Source organism: Uranotaenia lowii, chromosome 2, assembly GCF_029784155.1.
Source record: "Uranotaenia lowii strain MFRU-FL chromosome 2, ASM2978415v1, whole genome shotgun sequence".
Taxonomy (NCBI): Eukaryota; Metazoa; Arthropoda; class Insecta; order Diptera; family Culicidae; genus Uranotaenia; species Uranotaenia lowii.
In genome coordinates, this window is record NC_073692.1 from 291,202,909 (window position 1) to 291,217,035 (window position 14,127).

Sequence of the window (14,127 nt, forward strand, 5' to 3'; positions counted from 1 at the left end):
AAATAGGCAAGATAGTCCTTTTCATAACGAACACAATGCTACTAAATTTCCGAGCTCTATTAACGTCGCTATCACCGAAATAAAGTGCCCGGATACTAAATGATCATAGCCTTACGTCAAAGCCGACTACAACCAGCTTCCGGGACAGGAGTTTTATACGGCAAAAGGAAGGGGAAAGGTAGCAGATATTTTCAAGCACATGAAACTGTCAAAGTTCGCAAAGTAATATCTGGTTTGGCAGGCCATCTGTACCTGTGGCTTGAAAAGCAACATTTTCATAGCTTCCGGGATAGTCAACCAAGAAATTTACATGAAAGAGTGTTTGAATAAACGTCTGCTGCCTTTCCTGGAGAAACACGGTTGTTCCGTACTGTTTTGGCCGGATTTGGCATCTTGCCATTACGGTAAAAAGGCCATGGAGTGGTACGCCGCCAACAACGTGCAGGTGGTTCCCAAGGACAAGAACCCTCCCAGAGCTCCGTCCAATTGAGAAATACTGGGCTATTGTCAAGCGGAATCTTTTTTTGTATTTATTTACTAGCTGACCCGGTGTGCTTTGCTACACCTTCAAAAATTTTTGAAACTTGTGGTACCTAGTTATTTAACTTGTTATTTATTTGCACAAAATTTTAAGTTCAATTTCAATATTATTAAATTTTTTTTTCAAAATGAATTTGCATTTTTTTTTATTTTGAAATCTTAATTATTTTTTTTAAATCCGTGTTTTAATCCTTTTTATGACTCTGAATTTCTTTGCTTAAAAAATTTATAACTTATGCCAAAATATTTTTTTATATAAAAATGAAACTATAATGTCAAACTATCATGTGAGCATTTTCAGTAACAAAATAACATCATGGGATATGGGAATTATCATACAAATTACCCCCATTCCTATATCCCTAATTGAAAGAAGGTGGGTCTCATAACATCAGAAAAACACTTCTTGTATACAAATACGATCCCACGTCATATATGGCACCATTCTCGATAAGTTCTCGAGTTATTCAAAAAATTGGTGTCCCTCTCCCTACTGTATATCTCCCCTCTGGCAAGAGGAGGGGTTTTCAAACCATCGAAGAAACATTGCTTGTACACAAATTTGCTCCCATGATAATTTAATTCTATTTTCTCGATAAGTTTTCGAAATATTAACCAATTTTTATCAATGCCCTCTTTTCCCTCTATATAGTTCCACTGATTTGTTGTAGTGATGCTAAACTACCGGAAAAAAACATATCTTGAGCTCGAATACCCTCTCATGCCAAATTTGGTTTCGATTGATTTATTAGTTGTTGAGTTATGCTATAAAATTTGTATCGGAGCCGCTCTTCCTACCTATCCCCTACCTGGAAGAACAGGATCAAGATTGAACATTCCGTGTATTCAAATACACTCCTATGCCAAATTCTTCGCCAGTTACTAAATTGAATAATTGCTCCATTTGTTAGATAAGTTTTTGGTTTATGCAAAACAATCATACATATATGAGCTTCCGTCTTCCCTAACTGCATTCTCAATTGAAGGAGAAAGAAGTCTCACATAAGCTAATAACCATTTTACGTATCCATGCCAAAGCTTTCCCATGCCAAAGTTGTTTCCATTTGCTTGATTAGTTCTCGAGTAATGCGAATAATTGTAAAGGAGACCCCCCCTCCCACTCTCCTTTATATCACCCCACTGGAAGGAGGCAGTAGTACCAAATATTCACAGAAACCTTCCCTGTGCTCAACCCAAATTTCGTTCCATATGCTTAGTAAGTTCCCGAGGGATGTAAAAATTATATGGGAGGGCCCTCCCCCTTTGAGATTTTCCGACTTGAAAGACGAAAGGTTCTCATAATATCATAGAAACATTTATCGTAATCAAATACCTTCCCACGTCAATTTGGGTGCCATTTGCTTGATTATTTATCCAGTTATGCTAAAAATTGTAAAGGAGCACCCTCCCCACTTTCTATATCCTCACTGGAAGGAGGGAGGGGTACCAAATATTCATAGAACTGTTTATCGTACCCATATACCCTTCCTAGCCAAATTTGGTTTCATTTGCTCGAATAGTTTTCAAGCTATGCAATAAAAAAGTGGTTAAACCCCCCCCCCCCCTTCTTCCTGTATCTCCAATGGAAGGAGGGAGGGGTTTGAAATAATCCTAGAACCATTTTTCGTATTCTACTACCCTCCTATGCCAAATTTTGTTCCATAAGCTTGATTAGTTTTCGAGTTATATGAAAAATTGTAAGGTAGCCCCCCTCCCCCCTTCCTATCATCCCACTGAGAAGAGGGAGGGGTACCAAATATTCATAGAAATATTCCTTGTTCCCAAATACCACCCCATGCCAAATTTGATACCATTTGCTTGATGGGTTCTCGACTTATGCAAAAAATTGTCTTTTGTTTGGGAAGCCCCTCCCTCCCTTCATGAGAGAGGGAGGGGTCTCAAATCATAATAGGAACCTTCCCCCGCCTCCAATACCCCCACCTGCCAAGTTTCACGCAAATCGGTTCAGTAGTTTCCGAGTCTATAGGGAACAGACAGACAGACAGACAGACAGACAGAAATTCATTTTTATATATATAGATAGACTAGCTGACCCGGTGTGCTTTGCTACACCTTTCAAAATCAAATGATATTTTCGGACATTATTCAATTTTTTATTGTTTTATTGGCATTACTTCAAATCAAATTATAACATTATTTATAAGCAATCGCTATAAAATGAGAGCTGCAGCTGGAGTTTCGAATTTCAACACAAAGATAACTTAAACTAATATTCAAAATCTCGCTCTATAAATTTGTGTTAAAGATCTGATAATTTGAAGCTGTCTAGACGGTCTCAAATTAATCGCAAACCATCTAACTTATAAAATATGGTTGTTTTATCTTGATATGTTCTGGATTTATGCTTCAAAACGGATAAGAGAGCCCTCCCCTGTCCTTACCTTCACCCCCTGCTGAATGCAGATCGTGATTTTTAATTATCATACCTAATTTGTTCGTTCCCAAAAATCCTCTTATATCAAATATAGTTCTATTGGTTGATAAGTTTTTAAGCTTTACAACAAAAATTTATATGGACCCTCCTCCTTTCTTCCCCTTTCTACACTGTAAAGCGTAAGGATCTATAACAATCGTAGAAAGATATCTCGTTACCAAGAACCTTTCCATGCCATATTTGTTTCCATTTGTTTCCTATGTACCTACTCACTGAAAGGACGATGGTGTGTCAGGTAATCATAGAATTATACCAAAATGATTTTTCATGTTAAGTTTTGTCCATTTCTCGGATTTTGTAAAAAAAGAGTTAAATGTAAGCCTCCTCTTCCCTTCCTATATTCCCAATTCTATCATCCTACTGCAAGAAAGGCATTGTTTCACATAGAAAAAGTATTTTTCGTACTCAAAAACTTTTTGATGCCAAATTTGGTTTCACTTGCTCGATAAATTCTCGAGTTATGCAGAAAAAATTACATGGAAGCCCCCCCTTCCCTTTTAATATCTTTCCGCTGAAAAAAAAGTGGGGCTTCAATTTATGACAGAAACATTTCTCGAATCCAAATACCCTCATATGCCAAATATGGTTCAATTTGCTCGATCAACTCTCCAGTTATACTGAAAATTGTAAGGGAGACCTTTCCTCCCCCTTTTCATCCACCTCTTTGAAGGAGTGAGGGATACCAAATATTCATAGAAGCACATCTCATACCCAAATATGGTTCCATGCCAAATTTGGTTCCATTTGCTGTTGTAGTTTTTTAGTTATGATGTAAAAATTGTATGAAACTCCCCTCCCTCTTTCCTTTCTCCCCACTGGAAGAAAGAAAGGTTCTCAAACAATCATTAGAACATGTCACGTTCCCAAATACCCGCCCATGCCAAATTTGATTCCATTTGCTTAATTAGTTTTTGAGTTGTGTAAAAAATTATAAAAAAGGCCCTTCCCTTGTTTATTTCTCTCTACTGGAAAGAGTGATGGGTCTCAAATAATCACAGAAATATTTTTCATATCCAAATACCCTCCCATGCCAAATTTGGTTCCATTTGCTTTATTAGTTTTTGAGTTATGTAAAAAAATATGAAAGAGGCCCCCTCCCCCTTTCTACAAAAAAGGGGGAGGGGTCTCAAATAATCATTGAAATATTTTTCGTATCCCAATACCTTCCCGTGTTAAATTTGGTTCCAATATCTTTATTAGTTTTCAAGTTATATGAAAAATTGTAAGGTAGCCCCCCTCCCCCCTTCCTATTACTCCACTGAGAGGAGGGAGGGGTACCTAATATTCATAGGAATATTCTTTGTACTCAAATACCACCCCATGCCAATTTTGATACCATTTGCTTGATGGGTGCTCGAGTTATGCAAAAAATGTCTTTTGTTTGGGAGGCCCCTCCCTCCCTTATTGAGAGAGGGAGGGGTCTCAAACCCGGCCTCCAATACCCCCACCTGCCAAGTTTCACGCAAATCGGTTCAGTAGTTTTCGAGTCTATAGGGAACAGACAGACAGACAGACAGAAATTCATTTTTATATATATAGACTAGCTGACCCGGTGTGCGTTGCTACACCTTTCAAAATCAAATGTTATTGTTTTGTTGGCATAATTTTAAATCAAATTATAACATCATTCATAAGCAATCGCTATAAATGAGAGCTGCAGCTGGAGTTTCGAATGGCAACACAATGATAACTGAAAATTATATTCTGAATCTTGATCAATGAATTTGTGTTAAAGATCTGATACTTTTAATCCGCTCTAAAAAAGGAGGGTCTCAAATTAATTGTATGCAATGAACCTAACTTATAAAATATAGTTGATTTCGCTTGATATGTTGTAGATTTATGCAAAAAAAACTGATAAGAGAGCCCTCCTGTCCTTTCTTTCACCCCCTGCTGAATGGAAGTCGTGATCTTTAATAATCATACCCATTTTTTAATCGTTCCCAAAAATCCTCTTATATCAAATATAGTTCCATTGGTTGATAAGTTTTTAAGCTTTACAACAAATTTTATATGGAGCCCCCTCCTTTCTTCCCCTCTCTACACTGTAAAGCATAAGGGTCTAAAACAATCATAGAAATATTTGTTTCCATTTGTTGGCTTCGTTAGCATAAATTGAAAACTTATGCTAACAAAATTGTATTGGGCTCACATCCCTCCTCCTATGTACCTACTCACAGAAAGAAGGATGGTGTGTCAGATAATCATAGAATCATACCAAAATGATTTTCCGTGTTAATTTTTGTCCTTTTCTCGGATTTTGTAAAAAAAAAAGTTAAATGTAAGCTTTCCTCTTCCCTTCCTATATTCCCAATTCTATCGTCCCACTGCGAGAGCTTAATATTCATGAAGTAATTTTCGTTCTCATATACTTTTTGATGCCAAATTTATCTTTCCGCTGAAAAAAGGTGGGGCTTCAATTTATAATATAAATATTTTTCGTATCTAAATACCCTCACATGTCAAATATGGTTCAATTGGCTCGATCAGCTCTCCAGTTATGCTAAAAATTGTGAAGGAGAACTCTCCTCTCCTTTCTATCCACCTCTTTGAAGGAGTGAGGGGTACCAAATATTCATAGAAGCATTTCTCGTACCCAAATATCGTTCCATGCCACATTTGGTTCCATTTGTTGTTATAGTTCTTGAGTTATGCTGTAAAAATTGTATGAAACTCCTCCTCCCCTCTTCCCTCTCCCCGCTGTAAGATGGAAGGGGTCTCAAACAATCATTAGAACATGTCACGTCCACCCATGCCAAATTTGGTTCCATTTGCTTAATAAGTTTCTGAGTTATGTAAAAAATTATAAAAGAGGCCCCTCCCCTCTTTACATCTCCCTACAGAAAAGAGGGAGGGGTCTCAAATAATCACAGAAATAGTTTTTGTATCCAAATACCCGCCCATGCCAAATTTGGTTCCATTTGCTTAATTAGTTTTTGAGTTATGTAAAAAATTATGAAAAAGGCCCCCTCCCCCTACCCTATCTCCCTACTGAAAAGAGGGTGGGGTCTCAAATAATCATAGAAATATTTTTCGTATCCAAATACCTTCCCGTGGCAAATTTGGTTCCAATACCTGGATTAGTTTTCGAATTATATGAAAAATTGTAAGGTAACCCCCCTCCCCCTTCCTATCACCCCATTGAGAGGAGGGAGGGGTACCTTATATTCATAGAAATATTCCTCGTTCCCCAATACCACCTAATGCCAAATTTGATACCATTTGCTTGATGCGTTCTCGAGTTATGCAAAAAATTGTCTTTTGTTTGGGAGGCCCCTCCCCCCTTTCATGAGAGAGGGAGGGGTCTCAAACCACAATAGGAACCTTCCCCTGCCTCCAATACCCCCACCTGCCAAGTTTCACGCAAATCGGTTCAGTAATTTCCGAGTCTATAGGGAACAGACAGACAGACAGACAGACAGACAGACAGACAGACAGAAATTCATTTTTATATATATAGATTGAAACAACACATAAGGCACATTCGGTCATTGAACCATAACAGAGCCGGAATTTTTCCTTAAATCTATTGGTTACATAAATTATTAGGTAAAATTACCAAAATTTCATGTATGAACCGTTCTATTCTACTGCCAGCACGCTTCCAAGAGACGGCCAAATTTTGATCAGCAGAATAATGAGGTTGTTCAAGACGGGCTTCAAGTTCATGAGCTTTTTTGTACAAGCTGGGCTCAAATCGAACAAAAGGATGGCAAAAGAGATTAAATCAGTCACTGTGCTCTCTCTGGTCTTGGGCGGCGTTACCACTGGGGTGGTTGTTCGGGTGCACTCATTTTGATTTGGGCGGCTTGATGAACTATCGACTGTTGTTGATCTAGGTAATTTTGGCCACTGTGTTTCTTCTTTTGTTCTCTTCGTTGTGCTGGTAGATGGTTGGTGAGAAACCGATATGGATCGCTTACGTGGTTTTGGTTTCCTCCAACGGGTTGCTTCTTCTCTTCGTTCATGATCGGGCATATCTTCGTCACTGTCTACGCATTCACTCAGTAAACTAAATGGGTTCAGGTCCTCAGCTCCAGTTACTGATTTTCGAACCATATCGGCGTAGCTTGAGTTCGATTTCCGGGCTAGCTTCATCTTGACTTGTTGCACACGTTTTTTATAGTCCGGACAATCGCGCACTCCAGCATGAACTCCTTTGCAATACAAACAAACGTTTACTGTGCAAGTGGAAGGTTCATGTTCCTCACCGCATCTGCATTTCAGTTTATTAGCACAAAACAATGATGTATGCCCGTATCGCTGACATCATTTACAGATCATTAGTTTTGGGGTATAGAATCGAACGGGGATCAAAATTCTTTCAATTTCCACGTAATCTGGTAAAACGTTGCCAGAAAATGTAACGCGAACTGAATGCGATGCGATGTAATTCTTCTTTCCTTCTTGCAGTTGGGATTCTAGAAGTTGCTGGCACTCGAGAATTTGGACTGCTGATATTCGGGAATCTTTAAATACCCCTTTTCCGTTAAGCACCAGGGATTCGAAATCTAAATCGGCTTGTTTTATAACGCCGTCGATTTCAACTTTGTTCGCTGGAATGTAGACACGATACATACTTGTTAGCTTCTCGTTGTGAACGACATCGTTAGCTTCTTCTCTGTTGGAAAACTGAACCCGAAGTTTACTAAAATTCACTTTTCTCGTATTCTCGATTGACGAGTATTTGGTGTGCAGCTCCTTCGAAATCAGAAGAATGTTGATGGGCTTCTCCACTTGCCGTATGAATACCTCGAATGGACCTTTCGCTGTAGATGGATAAACCCTTATCCGGTGGTTGAGTATTTCGGAATTTTCGTCTACGGGCTTCTGATTTACGGGAGCTTCATCGTCCGAAATATCGTCAGCAATTACCATGGATTGGCTGCCGCCAACCATGGCAGAATTAAATTCACCACGTGTCAACTTTTATAATAGGTAAATAGCAAACTGGGAAAAGAAAGGAAAGTGAACCGTTCTCGTGGAAAGATGATCAGCAACTCACAAGCGGAACCTAAAGAAGACCAAAAAAACTGCTAAGGACGAGCAGCAGTTCAAGGCAAACTAGCTTTCTGCGGCGAAGAAGGTGGACAAGGTGGCTGTACAAAATCTGATGGCAGGAGTTAAGCGTAAGGTCCGGCAATTCGGATTTGGAAAAGCGGAAGCCTAACTGAATATTTTTCCTGAATTTTATACTAATTAAACTTGAAAAAGAAATTTAATTTGATTTTTTAAATAATCGATTTCACCGATATATACGCGTTTTCCCTTGACAAAATTTTGACCGGATACCCCTTTAAGAAAATTCCTATTCCATTTATCGAGACACTTTTCATGGCGGCAGTGGCAATTTAAATGATAAACATGAGAATTCCAATTTAACTATCTGATTGCCCAATTGATTTCCCTATCGCCTCCATGAATTTAAAATCAAATTAAAAGATGTCTAGAAAAAGTAATGAAATTGAATTTGTAATTGAAATATTATGAACTTTTTGTGAAACTTCACCACACTTATGTTTTTTTTTAAACTTAATAATACTTTTTTCAAAATTGTATAAAATGTTACTAGTCAATTATTTTTATGAAATAAGGTCGATGCGTTGCTTAACTATGACCATATTGATTTGAAAATTATCAATAATATTATTCAAATCAGAAATATATTAAATCAGACTTGATAACGACATCATAAGAAAAATCAAAAGATTCCAAAAGAACAATTTTAAATTTGCTATTATTAAATTGTTGTAAAACACTACCGAAACTTAGGACTTCTAAACTTATGGAAATAAAAATCAAACGTTGCATACCTGCTTGCTGACATACTCAAATTTATTAGTAATTTATGCATTAACATTTCAGGTTTCAGGTTACCTTAAAAATGGTAACATTTCGAAAGATTTTACGTTCACCAACGTTTTCAAAAAGTTTGTATATGTATTTCAAACATTTTGTATATGTATTTCTTTTTCGAACACGAATGCCAAACATTTGGAAAAATGTCCTTAATCAAACACATAGTCATAATGATAAGTCGTCTTTCAACCTTCCCTGAATCAAGTTGTTTCAATTGCACTGCGTTCCAATATGTTATTGGCCCAGTACGCTTTCACTGCTAATAGCTGTGCTATTAGACTGAGTCGATTTGGGGTTATTTTTGAATTTCTCAAACCCTGGGGTCTAAAAAGCTTTGTCTTGGTCCAAAACTCATCCAGGATTTTTTGCAGAGTGCCCAGCGATGTATTTCATGAAAAGTAGTCATGCAGTACTTCGCAAGGGACAAAGTTGTTCATCGGTAAATTTCTTTTGAAAAATTTATAAATTGACATAAAACCCATCAACTGGCTCGGTTCCACAGAAGAAACAAAAATGATGTTAATGTTTCAGTACAAAATATTCATTTTTCCCATACAAACAAAAAAAGTTGAAATTTACTCATTTAAACGATAAAATCATGGATGAGTTTTGTACCAAGATTGGACCCCGTGTTTTGAGATATTAAAAAATGACCCCAAATCGACCCAGTCCACTGTGCTATACTATTGATATAAAACGACATTCAAGAAAATGCCATAAAATCAATCTACAAAATGTCAAAACTAGTCTTCGATAAAATTGTTGAGAAAATCATACACCTCCGGCCCAAACTTTACAAAAAGAATCACATTACCTTGAGTATATGTATCAGTCTTGAAATAATAGGGGATGAATCTGAAACAAGAAGAAAATGTAGGAGTTAGTGAATTGCTTCAAAAATTAAAAATTAGCATTCGTTTATAAATTGTACAATTTTGTACAAAAATCATTCTTTAAAGCATTTGTAGTCTTAACCTTTTGAGCTCTATAACTAGAGTTTGTATAATATATTTTCGACAATGTATTATTTTCAAATCAATGTTCTTAGCTTGCCAACACGAGCGTTAGCAGCAAAGCTAATCCTTTTTTGAAAGCTTCCTACTCTTAAGCGAGTGTCCCTCGTATAGGCACGTTCAAGATTTGTCCACATCCACAAAAGTGGATGCAGCAATGTATGTAGGTCAACTCGACATCGAGAATTTATTGCCCTCGAACGCTTTGCAAGCAATTTATGAACAATGCTTGAACTTTGGCTCCCATTCGAAACTAAACGTCCCGTGTCTACACTTTTGCAGAGCAAAGTGGACTCATCCATCAAGCAATCGCTTCCAACTACCCAACTACTGTATGTAGCTTTCCTGCGGCAAAATTCGAAATCCTATAGGATATATCACCTTTCTGCTGGCTCATCCCCTGTAGTGGGACACCAGCACTGCTGCCAGTGGATCCTATCGAAAGACTGCAGCTGCTGTGGATGCAATCTGTGTATTGGAGCAAATAAAATTGGCAGTTTTAGCAAGTCAAATGATGTTGGCTTCCCGCCTCTTCAATATTTATTAGATTCTGTTTGGACGAGAAAACAAGCAGCAAAACACCTTTCCTGTTGTTTGCGGATGGGAAACAATCACTATGCTTGTGCGACAACATGGCGGGAAAGTTCGTCTAGTTAAGATTGACAATATATTCATTTTAAAACTTTTTAGGCAAAGATTCATAAACAATTCCAATTTAAAAACAACACATTGAAGTTCAATGATTCTTAAGCATTATAAAATCTATATATAAATAAATAGTAACTGAACACGCTCTCTAGAATTTGTGATTCACAAATACTCCATATACTCGGTTAGTGGGGGAAAAAAGAAAACGATTTTTCCTAGTCCTTTATCGAAACACACGGTCGGTTGATTTCATCTCGAGTTCTGCTCGACTTTTGGCTTCCTGTCAAATCTGGCAACAACGAACGACGCGATGAACAACAAATCGAAGCACTGAGCGTCTCTGGTATGACGTACGAACATTCCGTGGAATTGTCGCAATTGGCAGTTATTCCTGGTCCCCAAGTGTTTCTCACTGCAGGCAGGGCCATCGGCTTTCGTACCCTAGCCCAGCGCGAAATGGAAGTCGTAAATTATGTCTGCAAAGCCACGCCAGATTAGTCATATTCGCACAGATTTCCCTGCATCAGTGCAATTAATGAAGAGAATCCAATACGGGCCGTCATATTACGTACGATACGATGCGATATACCTTTATTATAGTATGCACACAGTAGACTGAGTCGATTTGGAGTCATTTTTTGAAATTCTTAATCCCTGGGGTACTAAAAGCTTCGATTTGGTTTAAAACTTGTCCATGATCTTTTAGATTTGTATGGGAAAATTGAATATTTTGTACTGAAAAATCAACATCATTTGTTTCTACTGTGGAACCGAGTTTGCTAATGGTTTTTGTGCCATTTTATAAATTATCTAAAGGAATTTTTCCGCTGAACAATTTTGCCGAAGACCGTTACTTCGTATCTTATTAGGCCGAAAAGTTATTAGCTTTTAACAGGGGTATGTCTTTTGGAATTGAAAAACAATAAATTCAATTGACATCACTGCTGGGTGCCTATACTACTTTTCATGCAATACTTTGGGAGGCACAAGCAGTGATGTCGATTGACTTTATTGTTTTTCAATTCCAAAGACATACTCCTGTTAAACAGCTAATAACTTTTTTGCCTAATAAGATACGAAGCCACGGTCTTGGACAAAGTTGTTCAGCGGAAAATGTGAAAGTTGAAATTCACTCATGTAAGAGTTACTCAAAAATTCGCAAATACTATGGATGAGTTTTGAACCAAGACGAAGCTTTATAGACCCTATAGGGTTTAAGAAATTCAAAAACTGACCCTAAATCGACTCTGTCAAATGTACAGTATGACCCATAAACAATGGGAAAAATCTTAAGAGTCTGTTTTGTGTTGTTTTTGACACATTTTCAAAAGTGATGGGTATAGAGTCTGAATGAAATGTTACGCGAAACTTGTGGTTTGTCCCTCGTTGCAATGTCAGACGAATCAGCAGGAGATACCATGGTTGCCACATGTACAGATTTATCTAGACAGGTACAGATTTTTGAGCTCATTTTTGGTACAGAATCTGTACGTACAGTTGACAGATTTTCAAAATTTTGTACAGATTTGTACAGATTGTTGACTTTTGAAAACTGAAAATAGTTTCTACATTTGCTTTCATTCAGTGTATTGAAAACTTTATAGAAAATAAGTCAAATGATATAGGAGTTCCTTACTGAGATGCACGATGGAGCAATTAGGTTTCCAAATTTCCAAATAATTAAATATCTGATTATAATCCCCTACTCGTCAGCAGTGTTTGAGCGCATTTTCTCGCAAATAAATGCCAATAAAACCAAAGTTCGTAATCGTCTGAGTGTTGACACATTGGACGCTATCCTTAGAACGAAAAGTTATTTAAGATTAAACGGCGGATCGAAAAATGTCGTATAAAATATGACGCTCAAAAATCGTTTTTATAAATCTATGGAGGGGGTTTCCAAAAATCTTACATAAGAAATGTTACATTGAAAATTCATCACAGCCACAGCCATACGAAACCACAGTACTCATGTTTTTTTATTCACTTTCTATTTGTTGGTTAATTTTTATTTTATGTTATTTATCTTTTAATGTCTTTGAATTAATAAAAAAAATTGCCGGTTCTATAAAATCTAGTTGTATAGAACCAATTCAAACCAACAAGCCATCAAAAACACTAAATCAAATTATTAAAAAATTCGTCGCTTTTCGCATATCATCATAACAATCTTTTTAATTGAGAAATTTATAGAAACAAAAGGAAAATAGCTCGTTGTGACACAACGATTTGAATCCATCGTATTTTAAAATGAAATCATCCAGAAAGAAATCTTTAAAAATCAACATAAGGCGCTTTAAATGATGAATTTCTAGACAGTTTTTTCAGTGATAGACACTACCAACTCTCAATTTTACAAACGATTTACCAAAAAAAACCCTTAAACTTTATCGCTTACCACTGAATGAGTCTGAGCTTTTAGGTTAGTTGACATCGTGATTGTTGTTAATCATTTTTGCCCCAATTCTAGTAGTATTGAATGATATTTTTTTAAAGATTTTAATGATTTTCAGGTAAAAAAACCTAAAAAAAAATTATGGTACCTTGTGCTAACCTGATCTCTTTTTTTCGGAATTTAAATTTAATATTGTTTATTCGATTGTGGAAAATTATTAAAATATTGTTACCCCAAACATGCTATATATTGAATATTGTTTTCTTTAATCTTTTATGGTATTCCATCTGCTGTTTTGTATAGATTGTGCTTTTTAAATACAGTTTTTCAAATTTAACTTAAAAAGTGCTTTGCTTTAAAGCATGTACAGTAGAGTGCCCCAAATGACCCGACTTTTGAAAAAGTTATGCGCTGCAGGCTAAAATTGATCCTAGGCCTAGTACAAGATCTCATGCCAAATTTGGGCCAGATCGGATCACGGGAAGGGGTCGCTCAACGAGCCTAAAGCTTGTATGGGATTTTGAGACATTTTGTTTGGAAGAAACATGAAAAACCAGTTTATCATCGATAACTTTGGTTCCCGCCGGCCGATTTCTTTTGAAAACGGGTTTTCTTAAAGCCTAAATTATGAAAAACATTTCATCCGAAGACTGCATATCAATCAGAGTTAAGATAAAAAAGTTATTAGACTTCGAAAATGGGCTAATTTTTTTACGGTGGTATTCATCACTGTTAATGAGGCGTCAATATGTTCGACCGCCCCGACTCATTAACAGTGATGAATACCATCCTTAAAAAAGTTAGCCCATTTTTGAAGCCTAATAACTTTTTTATCTCAACTCTTATCGATATGCAGTCTTCGGATGAAATATTTTTCATAATTTAGGCTTTAAGAAAACCCGTTTTCAAAAGAAATCGGCCGGCGGGAACCAAAGTTACCGATGATAAACTGGTTTTTCATGTTTCTTCCAAACAAAATGTCTCAAAATCCCATACAAACTTTAGGCTCGTTGAGCGACCCCTTCTCTTGATCCGATCTGGCCCAAATTTGGCATGAGATCTTGTACTAGGTCTAGGATCAATTTTAGCCTGCAGCGCATAACATTTCACAGGTTTTGAATTTCCCATACAAATTTGGGGCAGTCTAATGTACAGTACCGTTCATAATTGTATATAAATTGAAAGCACGCGCACTGTCACTTCGACTTTGAACTTCC

At 36.9% G+C, this 14,127-nt stretch overlaps 1 protein-coding gene across 2 annotated transcripts in view; it reads right to left on the reverse strand.

Moving 5' to 3' along the window:
- LOC129745195 (oxidative stress-induced growth inhibitor 2-like) overlaps nucleotides 1-14,127 on the reverse strand; it is a 175,440-nt gene that overhangs the window by 93,484 nt on the left and 67,829 nt on the right. For both annotated transcript variants that reach the window (XM_055738118.1, XM_055738119.1), the window contains one exon: nucleotides 9,669-9,709. The gene's annotated coding sequence lies outside the window, so the exon portion shown is untranslated. The remainder of the gene's footprint in view (nucleotides 1-9,668; nucleotides 9,710-14,127) is intronic.